The sequence below is a fragment of the Malus sylvestris genome, chromosome 10, assembly GCF_916048215.2.
Source record: "Malus sylvestris chromosome 10, drMalSylv7.2, whole genome shotgun sequence".
In the NCBI taxonomy this organism is placed as follows: Eukaryota; Viridiplantae; Streptophyta; class Magnoliopsida; order Rosales; family Rosaceae; genus Malus; species Malus sylvestris.
Window position 1 is genome coordinate 3,975,945 of NC_062269.1, and position 18,646 is coordinate 3,994,590.

Genomic DNA, 18,646 nt, shown 5'->3' on the forward strand with positions numbered 1-18,646 from the left:
ATTCCCAGGTGAGAGAGAAAGAGAGATGAAAAGTCTTGGGGGTGGGTCTCGAGAGTTGCTTTCTTTAATTTTTTTAGTTTTAAAGAATTTTATAAAAAGTTAACAGTGTTAGATGTGGGTGTAAAGTAGGAGACACTTGTCATAAAATAAAATGTTCTCGAGAGTTGAGAACGTTTTGTATCTGGTTTTGGTTGCAGCTGTAGCTATATGCTACATACAGTAAATTCTCTCTAAAGTAAGACTTAATGTTAAATTAACATGGCTAGATTCCAAATCCAACTCAAAACACACATCCATCCATTTTTAGGTCACCAAGGCTCACCAACCATGTCGCCAACCATGTCGATCCGAAGGCCAAATCTAAATCCAAGGTGTTGAAGTCGGCCTGCCACAGTGGCTACTTCCAATGTACTGGCCAAATCTAAGACTTCCATTTCAAATTATATTCTCACTTAATTCAACAGTTCGTTTTATTTTCTATAAAAAAAATTTAAAAATCCAAAAAATATTTTGAAAAAAATTCAAGAAAAAATCAGAAAAATAATCAAATAAAAATTAAAAAACAAATTCAACTGTTACATGTAATTATTAGGTTTTTTAGGATGTACCACAATTCATTTATGAAAGTCTAAACAAGATATTTAATAAACATGGACACGTAACATAATCATAGTCGCCTATTCTAAATTAATCTCATCCGTTCAATAGTTACTAAATAATTATATATACATTAAAAATACACAAACCTTTGTGAACAGTAACAACCATGTCAGATCTATTCACAATGGATGAATAGTACTAGTGAATAGTAATAGCTATGGCAGTTTACTATTTAAGTGGGTGGTAACTGCCCATAAGTCTATTCCTTGATTCAAATCCACCACTTGAGACCAATTACGTATAGGAATAAACTCCACATTGTAATAATTTTATTGGTCTCATCTTATGGAAACAACCTTCCACATAGTAATAATTGTCAACAAGTACAAAAGTATACAGTATCACAAATAAAAGTTGTTTGGAACAATGTTTTAGTTTCTAGAGTATATGCCACATCTTTGAGCTTGTGGGTACATACGTGCAAACACTATTTTAAAAGTCTGTGCCTAGCGCCGCTTAGGCGGTTAGCGGCTAGCTAACTCTCCGATTAATCCATAGGTATTTGAAAATTAAGAAAATGCACTTAGACTTGCCTAGGCGGCCGCCTAACCCATCTAGACCTGCTTAGGCACCCGCCTATGTCTCAACTCTCATTTAAATAGAAAATGGATAACTTTCATTCTGCATTTTATTTTTCAATAAATTGTAAGAGATTTGTTGAATATGTGGATAAACATTCATTATATGCGTGTTCTCCATGTTTTCAAAATGTTCTAATACTTCACTATGTCATTCTATTTTGGAATTTATGTTTCCCAATACAATTATGTTTTTTTTTTAAGTATAAGTATACATTTATTAATATGTTATATAATAAATGTAATTGAAATTAAGAAAACCGCCTAGGCCCCTACCCTCTGCCTGACTAGCACCTAACGCCTTTTAGAACTTTGTGTGCAAAAAATAAAATACTTGACTCCCAAGAAACCCTATTTGGAAATACAACATTCATTTAGTATAAATAAGTCAATAAATAATATCTTTTAACTGCAATGTTACTAAGTAATAACCTTCTTAAAGTTATAAAATTGATTTGGTCCCAACTTTATAACTTTATAAAGATTTTCTTGTACATCAACCTGCATTAACATTGAGAACAAGGTTAAGGATTCATTTGGCAATGCTTTTGAAATGGCTGAAAGCTCTCTTGGTAAAAATGTATTTTTTACTAAGTCTTAGTAAAAATGCAAGTGAATCTTGAAAAAAATAACATTTGAAGTGTTTTATGCAGGAAGCACATGATTGGTGCTTCTTGCAGGAAGCACATGATTGGTGCTTCTTGCAGGAAGCACTTTAAGTGCTTTTGGAAGGTAAAAACATTTTTCTCTATAAACACTTTTAGTCATTTTAAAAGCACTTTCAAATAAGTCCTAAATGCTTGAAGAGAATGAATAAGGAATATACAGAACATGGAAGAACCTGACACTAAAAAACAAAAACACCGTGATCAGCACGTACGATGTAGAATAGAGCTTACTATATTCTTTCTTAAGTTTTCCTTTTATTTCCCTATATTCCTCTTATCTTCTCCTCGAGCGTGACTGGCAAATTGTTCAACTAACTTACCTCAAAGAAGATTAGGGAAGACAGCGACCTAATGACTATTGACTTTTGTATATATTCTTGTAATCTTGAGATTCCCAGCTTAGTATGATTTCATGTAAATTATTTCTTTCCTTATTGATATGATTGTAATATCTTATAAATTCCTCCTGGAGAGATGAAAAGAGACACAATACAATTCCAAAATAGCATTCTCTACTTGGCACCAAAGCCTAGGTTAAGAAAAATAAAAACCCCACTGCTGTGTGCAGAATCCATATCACTAAGCTGTGCCGCCAGATTGTGCAGCCCATCGTCCGATCATCAGTCGCATCGCTCGTTGTGCTGTGCGCCGTATAACCAGCGAGCGATGCTGTTGTTGCTTAATCGAACCCTTATGTTTGTTTGCTTTGTCATACGCATTGTGTTAAAGCCCAGAACTTAGACCCCTACATCTGCCACTATTGGCTGTCGCCTGATAGGAGCATATTTATGCGACTTAGTTAGCTTGTTTTTTGGCATTTATGTTGTTAGTTCGTAGTTATTTTAGTATTTTAAGCTATTTTCATGTGTTTGTAGGTCCAAAGGGTTAATGTGGCAAAGAAGTGCATTTTGGAGCATTTTGAAGCATTTTTTGGCATGAAACGGATAGCATATTCTTGGAGCAAAAGGAATGGACGAAATTTGAAGTTTGTGCATCATCCTCTCCCTATAAATAACCATTTTAGCACACTCATTTCACCCAACACATCCATTCACCTACCACTACATCCACTCCTTTCACCCAACACATTCACCTACCACTACATCCACTCATTTCACCCAACACATCCATTCTCCAAACATCCATCCACTACACCCATTACATCCACTCATTACCAAACACTCATTCACTACACCCATTACATCCACTCATTACAACTCCATACACTCCTCTCTCTAGCCTATAAATACATCCACCATTCACCATAATTTGGGGGCCATCATCCAAAGACACTACATTTCACATCTCACAACTCCATACACTTACACTTTCATTCCTTGCCGTGGCACTCATCCAACCAAAAATCAAACACAATTCCATATATTTTCCTTCCCTTGGCCGAGACATTCACCAATCCTAAATACATTCCTAACCTTTCCATATATCCATACACATCCTAGACACTTGTGTTGCAACAAGGTGGTGTAACAAAGGTCCTTGGCGTTTCAAGCTTGGAACTTTGGAGCGTTTTAGGTGTACTTCGTTCTTGCTTTCAATGTCTACTTTGTTATTTTCTAATTTTGTTGCAATTATGAGTGGCTAAACCCCTATTTAGTTAGGGGGAAGTTTGAAGCCATGAACATGCTTGAGATACGAATTGATTTCTTCCAATTGTGATTTGATAAGTTGTGATTGCAATTCAATTATCTATTTTATTCATAACTGATTCTTGTATGTTTATTAAGGATGCATACTTAGTTTTCATGCATGAATTAGATGCTAGAATATAAATGAGTTTCACCTAATCGTTACAAGTTTATATTCATGAGTAGTGAAGGTTGTTTATCACAATCGCGTTAATTGAATTCTTGGCAAATGTATCATGCATTCATAGTTATAATTGCCTCGTCAACACTTATGATTTTCATTAAAAGTAATGATCTCTGATTGTATCTCTATTATGCATTCATATAGGGGACTTTTAGAGAATGATTTGGGTTGTTGCATGCATTCATCCAACTCAATGAGTAAAGGAAAATCTGAGGGTTAATTTGTGCATCACGGTTAATCTGGGGTGTTGAGCATCATAGTTTATTGAAAAGCAATTGGAAATCAATTCATATACAAGTGTGTCATGTGTGAAGAACGGACCTCTAACTAATCCATCCACCATCTCATTTCTTAAATTCGCTTTACAATATGTCTAATTTTATAAGTTGTTTGTTTGTTTCGAATTCGTCAAAACCAAAATCCCCCTTTTACTTTATTGTTTCAAAGTGTTAAATTTCTATTTCGTTAGTGTTTTTGAGTGTTTTGATTCAAACCAAAACACTAAATTCATCCAAAGTTGTGTTAGAGTCAAATATGCCGAGTAAGTGTTTTTAGACAATTTTGAGTGTTTTTAAGTTGTTTTGCGTCTTTAGAATCTGTTTTGAGTCATTTGAGTCTATTCAAACGTTTTTAACTTTGTTTTTATGTTTTTGAGTTAGTTTAGAGGTTTTAGCAAGCCCTCATAATCCCCGATTTAGAACGATCCCTACTTGCATTTTTACTACAATTTGACAACAAGAGGGTTTAATTTGTGTGTTAAGTTAATTTTCGCATCATTGCCTGCTGAACCTCTTTGCCTGAACTAACCAGCCACGTCTGATCTGCCGCTGAACTTGCTCACACCTACCATCGCACTAGTCCACGAACCATTTGCTGCAAGTTTTTTTTTTTGCTTGCAAAAATCCCATCCGTTGCAATCCTTTGGTATCTATGCGAACTAAATGAAGTCTAGAGAAAGGAAACAATTAAAAAAGGGATAACGCAAAAGCGTTGAAAAAGAAGAAAAGAAAAAGGAAAAAAGAAAAATAGGGAAAACATTGTTTTTTAGTTGCTGTTTGTTTGTTTTTTTTTTTTTTTCTTTTTTGTGGCCCACACACTACAATCAAAATGGCTCGTGATGAAATTATTACCACTCGGACTTGTGGTTCTTCCTATCGTCCACCTAGCAAGTGTCATTATTGTGGTTTGAGAGGACATTCTAAATCTCGTTGTTTCGAACTTATTGGCTATCTTGATAATTGAGACCATACTCGTGATTCTCGTTGTAGATAGTCACGTGCCTTGTTTGCCGAAGCTAAGGTTGATTCTAAACATATAGCTAAGAAGTTTCCCCCTTGCTAACTGATACATGTAACAATGTAATGTCTTAAAGGTTTTTGTATTTGTTACGAACATGGATAATTGATTCTGGTGCTACTGAACATATGACTTGTGATTCTAGACAGGTACAAGCCATAATCCCGTCCACCAAAACTGTTGTAAGTGTTGCCAATGGTAATGATGCCCTTATTATCGGGGAAGGAGTTGTTTGCCTTTTTGATACCTTTAATCTAGATGTCGTACTTGTTGTTCCCTTTTATTATAATCTATTATATGTTGCCTAGATAATCGTTGCCCTACATTGTATTGTGATTTTTTGGCCTTATTTGTGTGTTTTTAAGGACATTCAGACTCGCAAGACGATTGGTTACGGTATTAGAAAGGGGAAGCTCTACTACTTGGAGCTGACATCGAACAGTAGCCAGATGTTGACTCAAGCTCTTGTTGTGGACGAATCTCATAGGGAGAGGAATAAATCTACAAAGGTTTGGTTATGGCATTGTCAACTTGGACATGCATTTTTCGATTACTTACGAAGGTTGTTTCGTAACTTATTTGTTCAAAATGATGTTTCTCGCTTTAAATGTGATGTTTGTGAATTGGCTAAAAGTCATCGTACTTCATTTCTGTCCAGTTTGAGTAAAAGTTCAGTTCCAATTATCATAATTCATTCTATTGTTTGGGGACCCTCTAAAACTGGTACATTGGGTGGTGCAAATACATGTTATCAGGAGTGATAATGGAGGCGAGTATGTGAACTCTGAACTTCGTGCCTTTTTTTATCATCATGGTATTGTTCATCAAACTAAATGTCCCTATACTCCACAACAAAATGGGGTTGCAGAACGTAAGAACTATCATCTTCTGGAGGTTGTTCATGCTTCCTTGCTCGATGGAAGTCTCCCATTATCGTATTTTTAGGCACCACTTCAAGCTCTCTCCTTACATGTTGATTCTCTTGCAATCCCTAATCTTCCACCTCACGTGTTTGACTCTGTGACATTCATTCATCTCCATAAACAACATATGAGTAAGCTTGAACCTCGAGCCTTACAATGTGTGTTTGTAGGATATGCCTCAAATAAAAAAGGATATCGATGTTATCACCCTCCGACAAAAAAGTTGTTTGTCATTATGGATGTTGCACTTCATGAGCATGATATGTACTTTGCCAATCCCAAGTCTTCACTTCAGGGGGAGAACCAGACAGAAGTTCAAACTCTCGATTATACTGTTCCAGACACAAATATTGTGAATGATTTGGATTTAAGTGGTGATGTCTTGGAAATAAGTGGTGGTCATTCACAAGAAAATAATAATGTGAATGATTTAGATTTAAGTGGTGATGACTTGGAAACAAGTGGTGATCATTCACAAGAAAATAATAATGTGAATGACTTGGAATTAAGTGGTGATATCTCGAAGACAAGTGGTAATCGTTCACATGAAGACAATGTTTAAAAGCTTGATAAAGACGAGCTGACACTATCAGGCAACTCACTGCCTTCTTCACCACCGAACAATCCAGTACCGTCAGCTATCTTACAGCCAGTCTCGCCACTATTGAGCCTCAATGACCATAACCAATCATTTTCGATCCCAAATACACCACCACCACGTTGCCTCCTTAACCATGTCACTCGAGGTATTACTAAACTTACTTATGAAGCTGACCCTAAGTGCAAGACTAGGTATTCAATGAATAAACTCAATCATGAGTTTAATGTGTTATACTCGTTAAGCAATTATGTGTCTACCAGTCATTTGTTAGAACCAAATAAGTCATTTGTGCATCAATTATCTACTGTGTTAATGCACAAAATCAGCGAGGACTTTGGTACAACAGAAAGTGTCAGGTTTTGTGACCTTCGCTTGGTTGCTTCGGTCACTAGTGAGGATAAATACGTAAATGAATAGAGACAGAGAAGCAAACACAGGATGTACGTGGTTCACCTAGATTGGCTACGTCTACGGAGTAGAGGAGTTCTCATTAATTGTGAAGGGTTTACACAAATACATAGGTTCAAGCTCTGGTTTAGTGAGTTCTAGTGAATAGTTTAGTACAAAATGACATTAGAGATTATTGTGGGAGAATGATCCCTATTTATAGAAGAGAGTTTCTAGTTTTGTTCTAATATTGACACGTGTCGTGTTGTGATTGGCTTCTGATGTTGACACGTGTCGCGCTGTGATTGGCTTCTGATGTCGACACGTGTCGCATTGTGATTGGCCTTCTGGTTGAAGGGAAACTCTTCTGGGTCCTTGACGGTATAACGTTGACCGGTGCTCAATAGTTTCGGGATTAGTCAAGTATGGTACAAACAGTGATCCCCTAAGTTCCCGAGTGAGGGAAGCTCCTCGGTTGGGGACTTGCAAGATCCAAGCCGCTGAGTAATCACGAAACTTCTAAGTACCGAGGTGTGGTATCGTCTTCACTTGCCTTATCTTTCTCATAGGTAGATGTGGCATCTTCTCTGGAAGTACGCTTCCTCCATCTAGGGGTGGTATCTTTAACCGATGAAGATGCATAAGGTAATGTATCAATTTCACTTGAAGCTTACTTGTAGTTTCGGGCTTGGTCAAGTGCGATACAAACCCTATAGTAGGAGTCCCCCAAGTCGCCGAGCTAGGAGATCTGCCGAAAGAGGTGACAGACAAGGTAAGCAGTCAAACTTCCAAGCAAGCAACCCAGGATCAGAGGTTTGACTTCGGCTTCCGGTTGATTGTTCTCCTTCTCCTTGTCTCTCATTCAACTGCCAGGATAAGGAGAAGCAAATGGATAAGAGATGATATGAGATACTTTTGCTTTTGAAGAAGTAACTTTCCACAGGCTTATTCTTGAACTGTGCTGGAGGGTTTTCTGGTTCCCTTCAGAGTATAAGGCCGACTCAAGAATTTGAGGGTCAAAACAAGTCCATCAAATCTAGAGTACGTTCGACCTTGATGATATGGGATACTTTTGCTGTTGACGGAATAATGAATGTGGTATGGAAAGGTGTCGTGCTGTAGTGATCTGTTTCAGCTCACCGTTGAACTTTCTGCTTCAATCTTTTGCATGGCAGAAGTGGTGTGCAACCTTTACATTTAAATGGTCCTTCAGAACATTCCTTCATAGTGACTCATCCACGCTTGGCAGCTTCAGTGTAAAGAGCCAATATCTGATCAACTGTCATGAGGTATTTGCCGGTGGAATTCGTGACCTTGACAGCAGTTGAGGATGAGTACTCGAGAGCAATGCTAAGTAAGCAACCAGGCAAAGGTTCCAGGCAGTCAGTTCCAGATTGGAGGTTTGATTTCAGGTTCCGACTGACTGCTCTCTTTCTCCTTGTCCTGCAGGTGTGGACAAGGACAAAGACAAAGACAGGGAGAAAGCATGATATGGGATACTCTTGCTTTCGACCCTGATGATATGAGATACTCTTGTTCTTGGTGTGGCTTATTTGCTGAGGTATTATCGGGGGGAAATAAAGCTGAGTATTTCGAGAGGTTATGTTGAGGGTGCCTTCTCGAATGCGAGAAAGGGTTGAGCATTTTTGCAGGTTTGCCTGTCCGTTGAGGATGGAGGTCGATGTATATAGGGATTTCCCAATAACAAGTAGTAATGCTATTCCTTTACCCTTCTTGGTCACAGCAATGTAGTGGGAGCTGCTAGCTTCACGTGTTTTAATTTTGTCAGAGCACTTTGAAAAAGTGGTATGTGGTATCTGGAAAGCTGATGTTACGTGTGAAGATTACAGACAAGCTTTATCTAAGGAAATCTGGCTCTCGAAGTTCTGAGAGTTGTGCCTCTTTGGTTTTCGAACAAGCAATCCCATCGAGGATCTGACTCTCGAGATTCGGAAAGCGGTGCTACTTCGGTTTTTGAGAAAGTAATTATGTTGGGAGTCTTTTCTCGAATGTGAGTAAAGGTTGGACGTTCTTGCCAACCTGTCTTGCCGCAAAACACGGAGGTCGACACACATAGGGACTTTCCAGTTGTCAAGTAGTGGTGCTGTTCCTTTACCCTTGTGGGTAATAGTAGGGTAGCTAGAACTTCGAAATTCTCGTGCCTAAACTTTGTCAGAGATCTTTGACAAAGTTATATGTGGTACCCGAGGAGTTGATGGTGCATATGGAGAGCGGTGATTGAACAGTAAGATTCACGTGCTTTCTACTTCACCAAAAATCTTCGACAGATTGCCCGTAATTTCCGCAAAGCTGAGTGTGCATGTGACAGGTGCTGACGAGGCTGAAAAAGCAGGTGCTTCTTCGATTTCTGAGATCGGCCCTCGTGGTCTCTGAGCAGCCCAGCTTTTGAGAAAGAAAACGCCTCTTCGATTTCTGAAGCTCCGTCGAGTGCAGATTTTTATAGAGGCTGACATTAAGTTCCACAACACACTTGAATCTCTACCAGTAGAAGCTCCCTTCTTGCACTTCTAAGATCTTGATTTGTATGACCTCTTCCCTCTTCAACACATTTGAAAATGTCTGGACCCTCCGACCGTCGTTTTGACTTGAACCTTGGAGAAGAGACAGCCACGCCTTCTCCAGACAACATATGGCACCCATCCTTCATATCCCCTACTGGTCCTCTTACCGTTGGGGATTCTGTGATGAAGAATGATATGACCGCTGCAGTGGTGGCCAGGAACCTTCTCACTCCCAAAGATAACAGACTACTTTCCAAACGGTCTGATGAGTTGGCTGTTAAGGACTCTCTGGCTCTTAGTGTTCAGTGTGCAGGTTCTGTGTCTAATATGGCCCAACGCCTATTTGCTAGAACCCGCCAAGTTGAATCATTGGCTGCTGAAGTGATGAGTCTCAAACAGGAGATTAGAGGGCTCAAGCATGAGAATAAACAGTTGCACCGGCTCGCCCATGACTATGCTACAAACATGAAGAGGAAGCTTGACCAGATGAAGGAATCTGATGGTAAGGTTTTACTTGATCATCAGCGGTTTGTGGGTTTGTTCCAAAGGCATTTATTGCCTTCGTCCTCTGTGGCTGTACCTGGTAATGAAGCTTCAAATGATGAACCTCCAATGCCTCATCCTTCTGGGGTTTTGTCAAGTACTGAGGCTCCGGATAACCACCCTCCGGTGCTTTCTCTTTCTGGGGCTCTACCGACTGCTGAGACTTCCCCTTAGTAACCTTTGTGAAGGCTCCATTTTGTTTGTTTATTTTGACTCATGTATATGTACATATTTGTGGCTTATCGAAAATATTAATAAATAAGCTTTGCTTCATTTCAACATATTGTGTTAAATACACCAAAGCCTTCTTCAGAAAGTTCTTTGAATTTTTTCTTTTGTTGAAACCTGTATTGTTGAAGCTTTGTGAGTGAAGCGTGTAGTTTGAGGTAGTGTTCCCTTAATTTCCCGAGTGAGGAAAACTTCTCGGTTGGAGACTTGAAAAATCCAAGTCACTGAGTGGTTGTGAGACTGCCGAGTATCAAGGTGCAGTAGCATATGGTGGGAGTCCCCCAAGTCTTCAGGCGAGGAGAGTTGCCGAATGAGGTGTCTTGCTTGCTACTAATTTGTCAAAGTAACGAAGCCGTGTTTTGATGTCACACCTTCATATATGCCTTATCTAAAAATATTTCCAACTTTTGTGTGTTTGATGCTGCATGCTATTGATTAGACAAGATCAAGTGCAATTAGTAGCTTTTCTCTCTTTTTCATCTTTTCTTTGGTGGAATTGCTTTTCGTTTCCACTAATCAGCCTGAGTGGAAGCAAGATAACACCATTCTCTATAGCTCAGATCGCAAAGTCGTCTTCATGAAAGTTGTTCCTTATCTTGTGAACTACAACATATCCAAATTTGAGATCCATCGGAGTAGTACAACTTCAGAAATTCAGGTATGATGAGTAACTGTTCATCAATTTTCTGTTAACCCGTCAGACTTGTTGTGAGCTTCTAAACTCCATTTTGTCTTGTTCAGCTCAACATACTTTCTTCATCGACGTTGTTCCTCACCTTGTCAGCTACAACATATCCAAATTTGAGATCCATCGGAGCAGTAAAAATCCAGAAATTCAGGTATGATGAGTGACTGTTCATCATTTTTCTGTCAACCTGTCAGACTTGTTGTGAGCTTCGAAACTCCATTTTCTCTTGTTCAGATCAACATACTTTCTTCATCTAAGTTGTTCCTCACCTTGTCAGCTACAACATATCCAAATTTGAGATCCATCGGAGCAGTAAAAATCCAGAAATTCAGGTATGATGAGTAACTGTTCATCAATTTTCTGTCAACCTGTCAGACTTGTTGTGAGCTTCGAAACTCCATTTTCTCTTGTTCAGATCAACATACTTTCTTCATCAAAGTTGTTCCTTATCATCTCTTTCATGACATATCAAAAATTCAGAATGAACTAACGGTTAAATATTTCCTGATCTTCGAAACATCACAGCAGTCTTTAAATTTGCGGGAATCCGACTGTCGTGTTTGGAGCCTCAACACTTTAATTTCCGTCGCTCAAACAGAAACGATTCCTTCTTGAAAGTTGTTCATCTGCTCAAGCACTATAGGGTGTCCAAAATTCAGCTCCACTGGAGAAGAGCAAAGGTTGCAGAAATTTGATAGATGAAAGGAGGCGGAAGAGGAAAAGAGGGAAAGAGGTTGCTTGGGTTGGTTTTGTAGTTAAACTTGGGATTTTGGCTTGTTGTTTGATTTATTATAATATGTTTGGAAACATATACATAATTGCTTGTTTGGTTATGACAGGGATGTTGTGGGTGTAGAACAAAACAAATGTTTGTGTTGACCCATGTTTTTGTACAGGTTCAAGGGAATCTTGGTTTTGTGAACAAAATTTGTTTATTTGTCACAAGGTTTTGTGTTTGGGAAATAGTTTAATAGGTAAGGTTTATTGACTATAGATTTTTTCTTGGGTATATAACGTGACTAGTTGAAGCTATTTTTAGGATACAAAACTTGAATTAGTTTCGCACTATCTTGATGAAGAGTGTGCGAACCTTTTATATGTTTTGGTGTTGAAATTTTGTATTGTAGGTGAAGCATTGGGGTTGAAGCTTGATAGGTGAAGCTTTGGTGTTGAAGCTTTATAGGTGAAGCTTTGTGTTTGAAGCTTTATAGGTGAAGCTTTGGGGTTGAAGCTTGATAGGTGAAGCTTTGTGTTTGAAGCTTTATAGGTGAAGCTTTGGTGTTGAAGCTTTATAGGTGAAGCTTTGTGTTGAAGCTTTATAGGTGAAGCTTTGGGGTTGAAGCTTGATAGGTGAAGCTTTGTGTTTGAAGCTTTATAGGTGAAGCTTTGGTGTTGAAGCTTTATAGGTGAAGCTTTGTGTTGAAGCTTTATAGGTGAAGCTTTGGGGTTGAAACTTTATAGGTGAAGCTTTGTGTTGAAGCTTTATAGGTGAAGCTTTGGGGTTGAAGCTTTATAGGTGAAGCTTTAGTGTTGAAGCTTTATAGGTGAAGCTTTTGTTGGCACCATAAATTGATTGTGCTTCGCACTATCTTGATGAACATAGTGCGAAGCTTTTGAGTTTGATACTTGTCCTCCATTGATGAAGTTTTTGTTGGCACCATAAATTGATTGTGCTTCGCACTATCTTGATGAACATAGTGCGAAGCTTTTGAGATTGATATTTGTCCTCTATTGATGAAGCTTTTGTTGGCACCATAAATTGATTGTGCTTCGCACTATCTTGATGAACATAGTGCGAAGCTTTTGAGATTGATATTTGTCCTCCATTGATGAAGCTTTTGTGGGCACCATAAATGGATTGTGCTTCGCACTATCTTGATGAACATAGTGCGAAGCTTTTGAGATTGGGAGTTGAATCCCATTGATGAAGCTGCTGTGTTCCCCTTCCCTTTTTTTTTTTTTTTTTTTTTTTTCGGAAAACTAGAAATTTGAAAATGTGGGAGAGACAACGTATACAAATTTTGCTTCCATACTGTTAAGCGAGAGATTGTGATGCAAGCCACATCTTGTAGTAGTCGAAGGTTTGGATGAACCATATAAATTGAATTTGCTTCGAACAGTCTTGATCAAGAGCGTTTGAAGCTTTCTATGAGTTGTAGTGTTTGCATTGTTACAGAGGAGAAATGTCTGAAGCAGATGCAAGAGGGCTGAAGAGCTTGATCTTCGTATACCATGCATTGAAGCCATTGTTGGCTTGCAATAAGACTTTGTTGGTGACTATAGCTCTTGTTAGGCATAAGTGCTCCCCTAGTTGAGTTGTAAAGCTTGATGGTTTTTGATTATTTGTGAATGCTAGGAGTTCACATGTACAAGTTGTACCACTCGTCTTCTGGTTAATGGAATGAATGGTAGGTTGCTTTCATCACTTGGTTGGTGGTACGAATGTGAATTCCTTAATCACCTTTCATCACATTTCATCACCTGGTTGGTGACATGAAGGAGAGTACGCGTTGTACATTTCATCACCTGGTTGGTGGCATGAAGGAAAGTACGCGTTGTACATTTCATCACCTGGTTGGTGGCATGAAGATGAGTTCATTCTTCACCTGATTGGTGATAAGGGTGGCAAGTTTCCAAATAATATTAGAGTACGGGTTGTACATTTCATCACCTAGTTGGTGGTACGAAGGTGAGTTCCTTCATCACCTAGTTGGTGAGAATAAGGGCAAGGTGTCGAGGCACATTGTGGCAAATGTCGAATGACACAAAGTGTGTTGAACCCTTTCGAAGCACAGTTGGCTTATGTATGGATGTGTTGGAATGTATGATGTTTATGCATGAATGTGTTGGAATGTATGATGTTTATGTATGAATGTATTGGAATGTATGATGTTTATGTATGAATGTATTGGAATGTATGATGTTTATGTATGAATGTGTTGGAATGTATGATGTTTATGTATGAATGTGTTGGAATGTATGATGTTTATGTATGAATGTGTTGGAATGTATGATGAAGATCCTTTGTATAGTCTTGTTGACACATACTTAGATTTTGTTTTGTATTGGAAACATTTGCGTTGAAGCTTCAACACTTGAGTGTTTCATTGCTCAGAATGGAAAAGAGTTTATGGCCGAGTTGGCTAAATCACCTCTTTATTGAATTCATACCAAATGGTCTTTGTTACATAGGATGCCGAACGGCTGTAGCTTAACACTTGTACAATGTGAGTCTATTTGTAATAGTACTTCAAGTGGTCAGCATTCCATGGATGGCCAAGGGTCTTGCCGTCGGAGTTTTTGAGCTTGTAGGAGCCAGGGCGGCTGATGCCGACGACCTCGAACGGTCCGTCCCAGTTAGGACTGAGTGTTCCTTCACTCGGGACTCTATCACAGAGTAATCTTTTCTTCAGTACCCAGTCTCCCACTTTGAAAGAGCGAGGTTTGACCCTTGAGTCGTAGTAGTTGGAGATGCGCTGCTTGTAGGCGACATTCCTCAGGTGAGCCTGATTTCTGTGTTCCTCGACTAGATCCAGGTTAAGGGTGAGTTGCTTGTCGTTCTCACTCTGTATGTAGTTCTGAATTCGGTATGTTGCTTGCTCAAGCTCAACTGGGACAACTGCTTCTGTACCAAAAGTAAGTGAGAATGGAGTTTCTCCTGTGGAAGTCCGATATGAAGTGCGGTATGACCAAAGGACTTGGGGTACGAATTCTGGCCAACAACCTTTAGCTTTGTCCAAGCTAGTTTTCAGAGTGCGCTTGATTATTTTGTTAACGGCCTCGACTTGTCCGTTAGACTGGGGATGGGCTGGAGAGGCAAAACATAAGTTGATGTTGAACTTAGAGCGGAACATCTTGAACTTCTTGTTGTCGAACTGCCGCCCATTGTCCGTGACTATCGCATTGGGAATGCCGAATCTGCAGAGGATGTTCTTCCATACGAAGTCTTCTATTTTTCCCTCAGTAATGGTTGCCAAGGGTTCTACTTCAGCCCACTTTGTGAAGTAGTCAACTGCAACGATTGCATAGCAGACCTTACCTTTCCCTGCAGGCATTGGGCCGATCAAATCAAGTCCCCATTGGGCGAAGGGCCAAGGGCTGATCATAGGAGTGAGCGGCTAGGGAGGGGAGTAAGGGATAGTTGCGTAGCGTTGACACTTATCACATGAACGAGATATTCTGATGGCATCTTGGTGGAGTGTTGGCCAATAGTATCTTTGGCGAAAAGTCTTGTGTGCTAGGGATCGAGACCCAGCATGATCTCCGCAGACTCCTTCATGTATTTCCCGAAGGACAATTTCCGCCTCCGCAGGTGTAAGGCATCTTAGGTATGGCAGGGTGAAACCGCGCTTGTAGAGTTGGTCATTAATGATCATGTAGCGGGCAGACTTGTATCGAATCTGCTTAGCTTGGACTTTGTCAATTGGGAGGGTGCCATGAGCAAGGAATTTATAAATTTGGGTGATCCAACTATCTTCTTGTTGTAAATTGCACACCTCCGCGACCATGGTGCTTGGTTCTGCCAATAATTCGACATGAATTTTTCTCCCAATCTTGTCTTCCACTGCCGAGGCGAGGCGAGCCAAAGCGTCTGCATGACTATTTGCCGCTCGAGGAACTTGGGTGATCTGGTAGTGGAAGTGCTTGAGCAAAAGTCGCGTTTGCGCAAGATATGCTGCCATGGAGCTATCCTTAGCATCAAAGTTGTTCGTGACTTGGTTGACCACTAATTGGGAGTCACTGAAGATATCAATTCGTTTAACCCCGAGGTGCTTGGCCAAACGTAAGCCTGCTAGAAGGGCTTCGTATTCGGCCTCATTGTTCGATGCCTTGAATTTGAAACGAATAGCGTATTCCATCGCCACTTTGTCGGGGGTAGTGATGACTAATCCTGCTCCGCAACCCTGTTGGTTGGATGAGCCATCAACATACAGACTCCATGCTGGGGTTGTTGATTCTATCTTCTGAGCTTCCGATGGTAATGAAGCTACTGCTTCAGGTGTAGAAGCAATGTCAACAGGATATGTGAAGTCGGCTATGAAATCTGCTACAGCCTGACCTTTTTCGGCTGGTTTTGGTTGGTAGGAGATGTCAAACTCACCCAATGCTATCGCCCATTTGATCATTCGCCCAGACGTGTCAGGACTCTGGAGTATCTGTCGAAGAGGGTGATTGGTAAGCACGATGATGGCGTGTGCTTGGAAATAAGGGCGAAGTTTTCGAGCAGACATGACCAATGCTAAAGCTAATTTCTCAATGTTGGAGTATCGTGTCTCCGCATCTTGTAAGGCCTTGCTAGCGTAGTAGACGGGCCTTTCGACCCCACTGTCCTTTCGAATAAGAACAGAACTAACTGCTGAAGCCGAAACCGATAGATAGATAATGAGAGTGTCACCAACTTCTGGTTTGGAGAGCAAAGGGGCTTTGCTCATGTACTCTTTGAGGTTCCTGAATGCCTTGGCACATTCCTCCGTCCATGTAATGTACTTCTTATTTCCCTTGAGTGCTTTGAAGAAAGGAGCACATCTGTCTGTGGCCTTAGAGATGAATCTGGTTAAGGCTGCCACCTTGCCAGTAAGGCTTTGGATGTCTTTTGAAGTTATTGGCTCTTTCATGTCGAGGATTGCTTTGATCTTTTCAGGGTTAGCTTCAATGCCTCGTTGGCTAATCATGAAACCTAAGAATTTGCCATAGCCCACGCCGAAGGCACATTTGTTGGGGTTCAACCTCATTCGATACCTCTTTAGAATGGTGAAAGTTTCAGATAGGTTGGTGATGTGTTGGTCAGCATGTTTGCTCTTGACTAACATATCATCAACGTAAACTTCCATGCTCTTCCCAATCTGTTCGACGAACATTGAATTGACCAGTCTCTGATAAGTTGCTCCTGCATTCTTTAGACCGAAGGGCATGACTTTGTAGCAATATAGTCCCCTGTCAGTAGTGAAGGCTGTGTGTTCTTGGTCTGAGGGGTTCATGAGGATTTATTTGTATCCCGAATAAGCGTCCATGAAGCTCAAGAGCTCACACCCTGCCGTAGAGTCTATAAGTCTATTAATGAGAGGAAGAGGGAAACTATCCTTCGGGCATCCTTTGTTTAGGTTGGTGTAGTCGACACACATTCTCCACAAGACCTTTTGAAGCAGGAGACTTTCCTTGGTCGGATTTTTCTTAACAAAGACAACATTTGCTACCCATGTTGCGTAATTGACTTCACGGACGAAGCCTATGTCCTTGAGTTTTTCAACTTCTGCTTTCATCGCCTCGTATCGCTCAACATCATAAGATCTTCGCTTCTGTTTTACTGGTTTGGTCGTGGGATCAATACTCAAGTGGTGACAGATGATATCGGGAGAGATGCCCGGCATATCTTTATATGACCAAGCGAAGACCTCGGCGTTCTCTTGCAAAAAGGAGATCAGCGACAACCGAAGGGGTGGTGACAAAGTGGTGCCAATCTTCACCATGCGATCTGGATGGTCTTTAGAGATAGAGACCTTCTCTAACTTTTCAGCGGGTTGTGCTTGCTGGGTGAAGGAGTCATCTCGAGGGTCGTCGGGTTGACTGTTGCCATCCTGAAGACCCGAGTTGGATTCATCTGGACTGGTCTTTACGACTTGGTTATGTATAAAGAGAGTCTCCTTAGGGACAGGCAGGTGTTGTTGTTTGACTGAAGTGTTGTAACATAATCGAGCACTAAGTTGATCTCCCCTGATGTACCCATTGCCGAAAGGGGTTGGAAACTTCATCAACAACATATGTGTGGATACCATGGCCTTGAGATCATTGATGCCTGTGCGCCCAAAGATGACATTGTATGCCGTCGGGCAGTTGACCACTAGGAAGTTAGTGGTAATAGTAGCTGTGTAGGGGCCTGTACCAATGGTGAAGGGTAAGTGTATACTCCCTAAAGGTTGCACGATATCGCCAGAGAAGCTTATCAGAGGAGAAATCGAGCGATCGAGCAAGTGTTCAGCTACATTAAGTGCCTTGAAAGCTTCAGCAAACATGATATTGACTGAAGCACCTGTGTCTATCAGGATTCGTTTCACATCAAAATTTGCTATGTGAGCTTTCACGATCAGCGGGTCATTGTGAGGGTAGATGATACCTCTTTCTTCCTCAGGTTAGAAACATATTGGATCCCAGTTAGGCTTTTGATACTTGCCTCCTCTGATGTCTTCCACGTGAAACACTTGATGGCCAGGTCTCAAAGTTCGTTCACTGCTTTTCATGGCCCTATTGGAAGATTCAGACATGGGTGTGCCGCCGCTTATGGAATATATCACATTCACCTGGCGTTGGTTACGGTTATCCCTTGGAGGGTGAAGGAGGAACTGATCAATTTTTCCTTCACGTGCCAAAGCTTCAATATGGTCACGGAGGATAATGCATTTCTCACTATCATGGCCATTATACTCGTGGTAGCAGCAAAACATGCCCGTGTTCTTCGTGGACTTGTAATCTGGCTGTCCTGGCTTTGGCTTTGGTATCAGGTGAGCTATACTGGGGTAGATGGCAGCACATGTAGCATTCAAAGAGGTGTATGTCTCATACCTCGGGGTAGGGCCTGTTTTGACACGTGATTGGCCTACTGCGTTGACTGCCTGGGGGCGGGCATTATTGTGACGATATCCTGAGTTATCGCGATAGTGCCCTTTATTCTTTTTATTAAAATGAGATTGGTGAGGATGGAAGTCTTTCCTTTTGCCCTGAGATTGA